The following is a 13,563-nucleotide window of genomic DNA, read 5'->3' on the forward strand; positions in this document are numbered from 1 at the left end:
TCAGGAGTTTTATGAGATTCTACTGCGGGTTGAGGATTATGAAAATATGCCCAGTGACAGTGAAAAAGAAGAAGAAAAAGATAATAGTCAAAAGAAAAATAATAATAAAGATAAAGGCCAGTCATTCCAGGGACCTCGCAAAACGCAGAGTGTTAAGAGAAGTGGTACTAGTTCTAGTTCTTCTAGTGGGGGTTTGAGTTCCACTGCGTAGCGGAAAGGCGGCCGATTTTTAGGAGGTTCTCGGTTCCAGAGACAGAGAGATTCTAGCAGTTCATGTGGCCCACTGTGTCGCAGATGCAATAATCGTCATTTTAGGGAATGTAGGCGAGGTAGCAATGGATATTTCACGTATGGCCAGATGGGACATCGGGCTATTCAGTGCCCAATCAGCAGAAGCCCCAGCCACCAACCTTGCCACCACTAGCTCCTATTTTGCAAGTCCCGGAGCCCAGTACTTATACCCAGACGAGTTATGGTGGAGCATATCATTATCAGGGGGACATAGCTCCATATTCTGGAGGACGGTATCAGTACCCACACGATCCGTATCATCAGAGCGGTTACGCTCAGTATCCAAGAGGTTAAACGTCATATTCAGGTAGTGGATCGCAGTGGTATTCCAAAGGACAGTCCCAGAACGTGGAGGTTGCTTCTAGCAGTGCATGATCATCGAGGCAGCCTAACTAGCCTGGTCAGGGACGAGGTACACAAGGACGTGGGAACCAAGCTAACAGGGGTCGTGGAGGACGACAACAGCCTCAGGGCCATGTTCATCATATCACATTGTAGGATGCTCAGAACAACCCCGATTTGATTATAGGTACGTTAAATATCCTTGGCCATTTGTCTAGAGTATTAATTGATTATGATGCCACACACATTGTTATTTCTCATACATTTGTTCAAACAACGCAACCCTACCCTACCCTACAACTCTCGGTTATGAGTTAGAGTTTTCGATGCCTAAAGGTGAGACATGTTATGTTAGCTGTTCTAGTAGAGGACGTCGTCATGTCAGCTAATCTTGTTTCATTAGATATCGTTGATTTTGATGTTATTCTGGGCATGGATTGGTTACATTACAATCGTGCCAAGATGGATTGGTTACATTACAATCGTGCCAACATGGGTATATGTAGTGGACTAAGGCAAGGCATTATCTCTGCCGTGAGGGCTAAAAGGTTATTGAGGAAAGGTTGTCAGGGATATTTGGCTCACGTGGTATTGAATGAGGATACGCCTACCTTGTGGAGGATGTACGGGTAGTTAGGCACTTTCCTGATGTTTTTCCGGATGATTTAACTGGATTACCACCACATAGAGAAATGGAATTCACTATTGATTTACTCCCAAGTACATATCCTATTTCCTTAAATCCGCATCGAATGGCTCCCGCGGAGTTGAGGGAATTGAAAGCCCAGCTGCAGGAATTGGTTGATAAAAGTTTCATTCAGCCTAGTACTTCACCTTGGGGGGCTCTAGTTTTATTTGTACGAAAGAAAGACAGGACTTTGAGGTTGTGTATAGACTATCGACAGTTGAATCGGGTAACAATTAAAAACCGTTATCCAATGCTGCGTATAAATGATCGATCTGACCAGCTTCCAGGTACTTACGTGTTCTCCAAGATTGATTTGGGATCTGGGTATTATCAATTAAAGATTAGAAGTGAAGATGTACCTAAGACGGCTTTTAGGACTTGATATGGTCATTACGAATTCCTCGTGATGCCATTTAGGTTAACGAATGCACCCGTAGTTTTTATGGACCTGATGAATCGAGTATTCAAGCCATACCTTGATAGGTTCGTTATTGTTTTTATTAACGATATTTTGGTGTATTCTAAGTCTAAGGCAGAGCATACTTGACATCTCAATTTGGTCTTGAAGAAATTGAGGGAGCACCAATTATATGTTAAGTTTAGCAAATGTCAGTTTTGGTTAGATCAAGTGGCATTCTTGGGGCATGTAATATCAACCTAGGGTATTCAAGTGGACCCATATAAAATAGTTGTAGTTGAAAATTGGGAGCATCCAAGAGCAGTCACTGAGGTACGAAGTTTTTTGGGCTTAGCAGGTTATTATCAATGGTTTGTTAAAGATTTTTCAACCATAGCGTTACCACTGACGAGGTTGACTAGAAAAGAAGTTAGATTCGAGTGGGACGATGATTGTGAGCGGAGTTTCCAGCAACTAAAGTATTAACTCACTTACGCACCTGTTTTGGCGCTTCCAGATGACAGTGGTAATTTTGAGATTTACAATGATGCTTCTTTAAATGGCTTAGGTTGCGTATTAATGCAGCATGGTAGGGTGATTGCATATGCCTCGCGACAGTTGAAGCCACACGAGATGAATTACCCTACCCATGATCTCGAGCTAGCAGCCATCATTTTCGCCCTGAAGACTTGGAGACATTATTTATATGGAGAAAAGTGCAAGATTTTCACAGATCATAAAAGCCTCCAATACCTATTCGCCCAGAAAAATCTTAACCTTCAACAACGGAGATGGATAGAATTACTCAGTGATTATGATTGCACAATTGAGTATCATCTTGGTTGTATAAATGTGGTGGTAGATGCACTTAACAAGAAATCTCAAGGCCATATTAATGCTTTTTATGCTTGCCATATCCCTCTTCTCACAAAATTGAGATCTACTGGAGTTGATTTGGAAGTGATAGATCGGGAAGAAGCTTTACTTGCTAGTTTCCATATCAGATCGATTTTAATTGATTGGTTGCTAGAAGCTCAAGCAGAAGATAAGGAATCTCAGGAATTAGCCGAGGCAGTATCATGAGGAAAGAAGAAAGATCTTAGAATTCAGGAATCTAATGGCATGTTTATGCAGGGAAGTCGAATGTACGTGCCAAATATTGAAGAACTAAAGAAAGATATTCTCGATGAAGCATATATATCGGCATATGCGATGCATCCTAAGAGTACCAAGATGTATCACACTATTCGACCTTTCTACTATTGGCCTATAATGAAAAGAGAGATTGTTGAATACGTGAGTATGTGTGCAATTTGTCAGCAAGTCAAGCTGAGAGGAAAAAGCCTTTTGGACTGATGCAGCCACTTCCTGCTCCCCAGTGGAAATGGGAAAATATTACTATGGATTTCGTGTACAAGCTTCCTCGTACGCAAAATGGTTACGATGGCATCTGGATGATAGTGGATCAACTTACTAAGTCAGCACACTTTATACTAGTGCGAGAGAACTATTCTTTAAGCCGATTAGCTGAGTTATTTATATCAGGGATTGTTAAATACCACGGGGTTTTGGTTAGTATTATTTCTGATCGGGATCCTAAGTTCACTTCTAAGTTTTGGGTGGCTTTCCAGGAAGCTCTTGGTTCGAGATTGCTCTATAGTACGGCGTATCATCCACAGACAGACGGGCAATTTGAGAGAACTATCCAAACACTAGAAGATATGCTAAGATCTTCAGTATTGCAGTTTGGCGACGCTTGGCATAAGCGTTTAGATTTAATTGAGTTTGCCTACAATAACAGCTACCATTCTAGTATCGGTATGTCACATTTTGAGGCACTCTATGGTAGATCATGTCGTACTCCTCTTTGTTGGTTAGAAGTTGGTGAGAGGGTGTTAGTGGGCCCAGAGATTGTTGATGAGACTACCCAGAATATTCACGTAATTAAAGCTAACCTAAAAGCGGCCCATGATCGACAGAAAAGCCTTGCTGATAAACACGCCACTAATAGGGTGTATAAAGTTGGAGATTGGGTATTTATGAAGCTATCCCCGTGGAAGGGCGTTGTACGATTCGGTAAGAAAGGTGAGTTAAGTCTTCGCTATATTGGACCGTACCAAATCACTGAGCGAGTCGGTGAAGTCGCCTACAGACTTGAGTTACCTCCAGAATTATAACGGGTGCACGATGTTTTTCATGTTTCTATGCTTCGTCATTATGTCTTCGATCCATCACACGTGATACCTCCTCAGCCTTTGGAAATTAATCCAGACTTGACATATGATGAGGAACTAGTGACAATTTTAGACTGGAAGGATAAGGTTCTTAGGAACAAAACTGTACGCATGGTGAAAGTTTTGTGGAGGAACCACTCGGTGAAGGAAGCCACTTGGGAGATGGAAGATCATATGTGAGATATGTATCCACGCTTATTTTATGGATATTAGTGGTTTTTTATGTTAGTGTAAAGAAATTTCGGGGACGAAATTTTATAAAGGGGGTAGGTTGTGACGACCCATCCCGAATTAATATATATTTTATCCTCGATTGTGTGAAAATGATGATTATACCCTCGAGTCGTAGTGATGTGAATGTACGTATATGGTTTTAAATTATTATTTTTGTTAACGTAATTAAATCATACTCGATGTCACAAGAGTGTTGACATGATTTAGAGCCGAGTTGGGTTCGTAACCAAAATATTATGAATAAATGATTGTGTAATTGGGCTTTGTGTGAAAATGACGATTATACCATCGAGTCGTATTGACGTGAATGTACGTATATGGTTTTAAATTATTTTTTCCGTTGACGTAATTATGATTTAGGGCCAAGTTGGGTTCGTAACGAAAATATTACGAATAAACGATTGTGTAATTGGGCGAAGGAAATGAACCAATCACCACACCTCCTACTTTCTTGGGTCCAATTAGAATTTTAGGTTTGTTTTGGGGTCAATTGTTAGCCCTAAACATGCCGCCCAATTAGGGCTTAAGATCCCTTTTATCTATGCCCAATTCGGACCACACGGACACACTCACACACACATACATACCCTCATCATTTCTCTCGATCTTTCATTCGTTCGTCCAGTCCGTATACACACACACCTAACCATCTTCATCTTGCATAGATCGAACTAGTGGAGGTCACTTTCGAGTTCCTCGCAAGGTCAGGAACCTAATCATACGCTTAATTTTGTGAAAGAACCTTGAAAACCCAGGAACTCGCGAGCTCCGGCAAGGTGCTCTTTTACTCCATCATGATCGTGGACGTTTCATGGAGTTTCAGGGCTCAAGGGAGTCTTAAAACAACTTCGAATAGATCATAGAGAAGTTTTGGAAGGTTTTGGACGTCGGGATTGGTCAGTTCCTCGAGTTATAGTTTTGACCGGAATATCGAAGGATTTTTCGACTAGTCCTTGTCAGTTTTAGGACTTCAAAGTGGTAAGAACATGTTCTACACATTCAGGGTTTCAAATCCATGTAAAGTTTGTGAAGTTTGGTTGAGATTTGAGTGAGATATTAAATTTGAATTTTTTCTAGTTTCCGGCGACGTAACGGCGATCGGCGCCAGAATCCGGCGAACCACCAGAGAAGGAAGGGGAATATTCCGTCAACTTTGATGGAACATACTAACGGCGTTAGGTAAAGTTAACGAAATATTCTATTATTTAGCATAATAGGTAAAGTTAACGGAATATCCTATTATTTAGCGGAATATTCCCTAACGGCGTTTAAAATTCCGTCCGTGTGCCAGGCACGTGCCTACACGTGGGCAGCGCGTGAGGGTGCGTGGGACGTCAGAAAATTATTCTAAAAATATGGGGATGCTCGTGGTGTTGAGTATGCCACGATGGTATATCAAACACCCCAATTAAGCAATGTTTGAGAAGTTGTTACACGATTTTGGTTATGTACTTAAAATTAATGTTAAAATAGATATTTCACATATAGGTGAGACGTTTTCGGAGGACGAGCCCAGTCAGGCGAGACTCGGGGGTTATGATCCAACTACATATCAGTGAGTGGGCTTTTGGTTTTCTATATTTACGTATATATGCTTTGCGTTTTCCCAGAAATTTGTTTTAAATGAAATTACGTTTTAAATGCCATGTCAATTGCATTATGCTTTAGAGTATGCATTAGTATAGATATGCATATTGTTGCTTGATGTTGCGGACACTCAGGTAAGCTTTATGTGAATATATATATATATATATATTGATGATAGTAGATGCATTGTTTGTGGTTATACGTAGACGTATTTAGAACTCATTATCCTATACCCCGGTGCTAGTGCTCGCATCCGTGGCCAGGGCACAGTCCTTCACGTGATGTTCACCTTCCACACCGCACGCCTACCTTGGATCCAAGTTTGGTGCACATCACTGTTGTACATACCACATTAGGTTGTTCCGACTTGTAGGTGATCCGGAATTATTCGTACAACCTTCACATGATTGTACCACTTGAGCGTACTTATTTACACCCAGCCCTGTCATGTAGACCATAATAGCTGGTTCCGACTCATGTGCAGGCATATTTGATGAGCTATAGGTTCAGTCGTATAGGTCACGTTAGGTGACTCCAGCTGACATATCATTTTACATTAATTTATTTCACCTAGTTACTTATTTCCAACTGGGATACTTAACATGGCATATATTTAAGTTTCACTACTCTCGAGCGTGATTTTTATATACGTATGTATTTTTATTTTCTGGGAAACTATACGGGTTTTACGGTGAGGGGTTGTTACTTTTGGAAAGAGAAATGGTTTTGAAAAGCTTTGTTTTTGCCCACTCACGTTTTCTGTTTTGCGCCCCTCCAGGTTCTAGATAGAAGTACGTGTTGGTGGCTCATGAGGACTCTACGGCGGTTTTGACAGACATCCATCAATGTAGTGTTTTCTTTCATACCCTGTATAATTAGTATTTAGCTTGCTGGACTGCGTCTTGGCACCTACGCTCTGACTATGTGTATCTACACTCTTAACACTTATTCCCGCACTTATTTACTTGTCTTGTGTGCATTAGTTAATTGGTTTTTTGATTTCTCGCATCTTCATATCACTGTCACTTTCGCACTACGCACATGGCTACGTCACCATCATGTGACAGCCGACATGCCTAGATTTAGGTTGAGGTGTGTCATTTTCAAATTTTTTTTTTAAATCAAAGGCACCAGATTGTGCCATGTGGCACAATCTAAAAATTTTAATTTTCTAATGTCGAAAATTCAATGATTGTGAAAGCAAGAGCGGGGTGGCAGCACCTCTAGGTTGTGCACGTAGGTGGGTCACACAGTGGCAATTTCTGTAGCTAATAGGCGCAAGCCTATGCAGCTTCAGCATGGGTAGTTGAGGGGACAACAACCTTATAGGCCCAAACGCCGTCCAATTTTTCCTCTGTTGGAACAAATTTTTTTGGATTTGGGGCAATTCAACATAATTGAAAGGACAATTGGGGGATAGGTGGAGATGCTCTTATAGCCTTAGGGGAAAACTTGTCAAGTTATGGTTAAAAATCATGTGGTGGTGAGGCATTCTTGATTATAGTCCACAAAAGAAGATATTTTGGTGAGGATGATGAAGGCTAGGGGTTTGTGGAGCACTATAAATAGAAGAGTAAGGGGGAAAAAAGACACTCAATCCAACAAACAACACTTCTCAAAATCCAATAACGGCATCCTCTCTATTCAAAGCTTTATTCAATTTAGCAAGCTCCTTTTCAGTTCATCATAGCTTATGTCTTCACAAGTAATCCTCTTTAAATCATTGCTTCTCTAATTTCCTCTCAATATCAAGTAGTAGTTTACATTATCTCAACTCTCTCAAAATCGAAGTAAGCCACCTAAACTCCTTTTTTTACATATGTAAAGTCGTTAATAAGCAAGGCAAAGAAAGAATATAAAGTTGAGCCACTCTCACCTAATGACGCAATCTATTTGTTAGAAGCTAAATAGTGAAATTTCTATCACACACTCACCATCTATTAGTGAAAACTAGTAGTGGCACGCTCGCAATCTCTAATTTCATGTTCATGTATCCCAACCTACAAGCAAGGCCCATAACGAATTTAAGGGGTGAACATGACACACCCTGATCGAAGTTGAGACGTGCTGGCCGTCACGGTTGTACAGTCGGAAAGAAGAATCGAGAAAGAATGAGAGGGTCATGGATACGTGTGTGTGTGTGTACATGTATGTGTGTGGTCACGGATTGGCCAAAAAAAAAAAAGAAGTAAGGCCCTGATTGGGCTGCCGTGAGAAAAAGAAAGAGAGAGAGTTTTAGGTTCCAATTAGCCTAAGGAAATTAACAATTCAACCTAAAATCTGATTGGGCTAGACATGACAGGCACTAATTGATTAGTGAATAAAATATAGTTAACCCAACAATATATTTCTACCCTAACTCATTCTTTAATTGTTGTAACATTTTCATTAGGAATCCAATTCGACCTTAACTCGCACCGACGCGCTCATGACGTTGAGTACGATTTAATTATGATAGCGAGGAAGATTATTTAAAACTGCATATGTACATCCACGTCACTAAGCCACCGAGGGCAAAATCGTCATCTCACATACTCGAGGAGAAAATTATAATGACAATTGGGACGGGTAGTCACAGTACACCATATATGTTGCATGAGTTTCTTTCTCTGTTTGATTTTATCATTCTTCAAAATAGTTCTAGGATGATCAATTCTTTGTTTACAAGTTTTGGTTTTACATACTTGGATGCTAATTAATTATGTTTATTGTTGTTGCAGTTTTGTGCAAATGTATGTTGAACAAGGTCATCTTACTGGCTGTAGGTATTCTTCTTTTTCTCTTAATTATTTATTGATTCGGATCAAATTTTGATCAAGTTCTAGTTCATTCACAAGTCTAATTTGGAACTTGATCAAAATTTGATCCGAATCAATAAATAATTAAGAGAAAAAGAATATTACCTATAGCTAGTGAGATGATCTTGTTCAACATACACTTGCGCAAATCTTCAGTAATAATAAATATAATTAACCAACATCCAAGTATCTAAAACCAAAACTTTTAAACAAGAATTGATCATCCTAGAGTTATTTGGAAGAATGATAAAATCAAACAGAGAGAGAAACTCATGCAACATATATGTTGTTCACCCCTTAAATTCGTTATGGGCCTTGCTTGTTGGTTGGAGCAGATCCTCCCAATGCCAGATCTTTTTTGTGTAGAAAATAGAAATTGGAGTGTTTTGATTCATCTTTTTAGCTTGTTCTTCTCCACACCTTTGTTTGTTGATTTGTTGATCTTGGGCTATTGTATAATTACACTATTGTTGGTTTTCACATTAGGAACCCATTGTCCCACACAGGAAAAATAACATATATTCAAGTGGTTTAAAAGCTTTATGGGCACCCTTTCTTTACAAGCTGGTTTTTTAGGGCAAGTTTATGCATCGGCTCTTAAATTGGATCTACTAAATTGCTATTCTCCATAACCAATAGTAATCAGTTATGCTTACTATCTAATTGCGAATCAGCGTAGACCATTAGGTAGTTTATGAACATTGGAATTTTTTAGCTAAAATATACCTGTTATAGTGTTGCAATTTTATTTGGTGGATAAGTGCTGTTATAAATCGAAAGGCATGTTTCCTTGACCAATTTCCAGAAGCAATCTTTATGACTTGATAGACAAATCTATTTTGTTCATGTTTGAAAGTCATTCTTGTATATTTTTACTATGATACAGCAGGCACAGTAACAATGAAAATGATGAATCAAGTATCTAGTAAGTAAAAAAGGAACTTACCCTAACGTTGTTGTGATGTGCTTGTAAAAGCTTTCTGATATCATTAATTTTAGTTTAGGGTAAAGTTAACTTTCATGTTTTGATTACTTTGTTCAAATCTTTTACTCAGGAATGCGCTAGTCATGGTCGATTTGTTAGTTCCTTGTACCGCTGCAGTCATTGCTGAAGTAGTTTTAGATTACAATTATTCCTTGTTCTCACATTTGTTATGCTGTCCTTTTTCAAGCAAGAGATTTATATGTTGTATTGGATGCATGTTTCTGAAATTGAAGCTTTCTATAAGCTAAGAAGTTATAAAAACATATGGATTTTCTCATACTTGTCTTATCTGCAATAACACTTGTAGAGCCAAAAATAATCCAAAAAATTATGGAGGTGACATGTGAACTTTTGGGTGATAAGGACAAAATTACCCTCGAGGCACACATGGATTCCCACGTGCATGCAATGGACAATAACGGCTCAATCGAGGAAGAGTCAATGGTGATCAATATGGTATTTATTCAAATACCTCTCATCACTCCTTATCAATCCCTTATTGATTTTATTCAAAATGTAACTCCCAAAACTTCCTATTTAATTTAGCAATAATTGTCATGTTAATTGCAAGATGTTATTTCACATAATATCATGCAATTATTCTCCAAATACCACCATATATGGCTGACCATTCTCCACCAAAAGGGCCAACCACCCTTTAATAAATACCCCTTTTATCCCACTAAAGTCTTAAGTCATTGACTACACGCAAACTCCTAACACACATTCTTTTCAAAATTCTAACTTTGGCATCGGAGATTCTTCGGCCAAAGCCCTTCATTCATCATGGGCGCATGAGGCTTTTGGCCTTAATCGAAGATGTTATTATTTTGCAGGTGTATTTTCGTCAAAGGAAGAGATGGCAAAATACGAGGCTTTGCTAACAACCCCTATTAGTGAAAGACTTAGCGGTGAAGAAGCTTGCAATTCATTCAGATTCTCAGTTGACGATCAACTAAGCCTTAGAAGAATACACGATGGTTCGGAAGCAGCACACCGTGCTTCCCACTTACATATTTACGTGGGCTCTACAAGCAGTTCGAAGTCTTAAGCAGATTGCCGAACAAGACCTCACAGGCTGAGGATTATTTCAGTTGTCTAACAGTCTAGCTTTCCTCAGTTATGCTAACGACAACGACTTATATGCTCTTTAGTGCGAAAGGGTAAACTAATCCACCGACACCCATCTGGGTAAGCTCTCAAATGCGAGAAATTAAACTAATTGTTTTCCAATGCGATATGGTAAACCAATTCCTTGACACCCATCTGGGTATGCTCTCTAGTGCGAGAGGGTAAATCAATTCCCCGGCATCCATCTGGGTAAGCTTTCTAGTGCGAGAGGGTAAACCAATCCCTCGACACCCATATGGGTAAGCTCTCCAGTGGGAGAAGGTAAACTAATTGCTATCCAGTGCGAGAAGGTAAACTAATTCCCCAACACTTATTTGGGTAAACTTTCTAGTGCGATAGGGTAAGCTAACTCCTCGACACCTATTTGGGTTTTGTCCCCAGGGTGAGTGATAGGAGCATATTTAGGCGACTTACTTAGCTTTTTTTCGTGCATCTATGTTGTTAATTCATAGTTGTTTTAGTAGTTTAAGCCATTTTCGTGTGTTTTTAGGTTCATATGGCTAAGGAAGCAAAAAGATGCATTTTGGAGCATTTTGGAGCAAAATTGGGCTTGGAATGGATAGTATATGCTTGGAGCCAAAGTGTTGGACGAATTTGAAAGCCTTGTATGCACTTTGGACATAAAACAAAGGGCCTAGCCCAATCAAACAATCATTTGAGCCATGCAAAACCTCTAGCCCAATCAACAACCCTTAGCCACATGCATTTCCACCTTCCTACTTCATCATTTCATCATTGCACCACCATTCACACACACATGCACTTACTCTTTCATCATTGCACCACCAATTCAACACATGCATTTCCACCTTCCTACTTCATCATTTCATCATTGCACCACCATTCACACACACATGCACTTACTCTTTCATCATTGCACCACCATTCACACACACATGCTCTTTCATCATTGCATCACAAATTCAACACATGCATTCACACACCAACAACCTAGCTCTTTTTCCATCATTATTTCATCCACATGCACTCTCAATCATAACAACCACATTCACTCTTAAACAATCACCCACATATTCTCCCATTCCCCCTATAAAAACCCATGCATTCATACACAAGACACCACAAACACATCCAATCTTCCCCTTTGCCGCAAGCTCCCATTCCATTTCTACACAATCTCTTCTCGGCTTCATTCCATTCCATACACTCTCCCATTTGCAGAAACCATTCAACCTTAGCCGCTCCACCTTCATTTACAACACACTTGGAGCACCAACACCGAAGGCAACTCTTAAGGGATTTCAACATCAGTTTTGCTTCAAGGGTTCTTTCTTCTTAATCCTATGTTCACTCATGTTATATATTTTTATGTCAAACCTTTTGTAAACATGAAGTGTAACTAATCTCTCTCTAGGGATTCGATGTAGCCTTGCAAGATTGCCATGTAGTTAATTCAGAATTCTCATTTAATCTATCTATTTCTTGTTTCATTCTCCGATTTAATTGTGACTTAATGTGTTGATTTTAATGCTTAATCATCATTTGAATTAACCACAGGTTGTTTAGCCAAGATTAAAGCACACATCATGCATAATCTTGGTGGATATGTGAATGAATGAAGGGAATGTTTTGCAAACATCCTGCTGAGTGTTCCCTTTGGTTTTGTGAAAGTTTCTTGTGCACTACATATTCTTGATTAGGAACCAAAGTTGCACATCACAATTAGGCTCATGATTAGAGACATTTGATCAAATCCACACATCATATGGTTGATCATATCTAAGTGAAACAAACTCAAGAAATAGGTAGATGACTGAGTATAAACTGATTTAACAAACATGGCCTTGGGTTAGCAATGGTAAAATCGAATCCCTAGCTTCATCTCCATTGGTACTATCTCATTTTATTAGTTGTTGATTCATTTATTTGTGTTTACTTCATTTCCTTATGCTTTCAAGTTACAACAACAAATCTGCCTACATTGATTAGTTTTATTTCTCTAGTAAAAAGTTCTTGCAAAACAAGTGATTATATAGGTCCAATTAGTCCCTGTGGATTCGACACCCTTACTTGTGCCATTATACTAAACATATTCTAGCACGAAGAAGGAAAACCTCAATTAGTGAGAGGTTAAACCAATTTCCTGACACCCATCTAGGTAAACTCTCTAATGCGAGATGATAAACCAATTCCCCGACACTCATCTAGGTCTGCTCTCTTATGCAAGAGGATAAACCAATTCCTCGACACCTATATAGGTTTGCTCTCCATTGTGAGAGGATAAACTAATTCTTTGTCATCCATCCGGGTCTACTCTTCAACGGAAGGGGGAAAATTGCTCGTGAATTTTCACATATATACTTATTTTGATGTGATTAGTTAAAGATTTTCATATTCTATAGATCTTTATCATGTTGTGATGCAGGCCACGCAACTCATAGGATTGAATACTCGAATACCAGCTAAGCAAATGGTCGGGAGGTAGTAGTCGACAATAATCTCAATAGCTCAACGCTGCAATATGCCAAAACTCACGGCCATAGTGACTCCGTGGGTTCGTCAGCCTTTTTCGAAGTAGCGTGTTCGACCGAAGGTTATATGGCTAAAAGTTTTGCAGTACGCTTCAAGCAAGCAAAGTTTCAAGAAAAACAAAGATAGAGTAAAGCGAAGAAAGCAGTTTATTAAATTTCTAGCAAATTGATAAACTTATACAAAGGTCGCCAAAATCCAAGACAAGCTAAATAGAGAAGACTACTCATTTAACAGCTTGGATGACCTTGGGCTCTCCAATAGCCATCATGCCTTCAGCAGCCACTTCACACTCAGCAGTTTGCTCACTCGACACATTATCTTCAGTATTTCCGATCTTGGCAGCACTATCCTCGATTACTCCATCTACGAAAACTAAGAAATCA

This window comes from Pyrus communis, chromosome 14 (assembly GCF_041283825.1).
Source record: "Pyrus communis isolate YQ-2024b chromosome 14, ASM4128382v1, whole genome shotgun sequence".
NCBI classification, from domain to species: Eukaryota; Viridiplantae; Streptophyta; class Magnoliopsida; order Rosales; family Rosaceae; genus Pyrus; species Pyrus communis.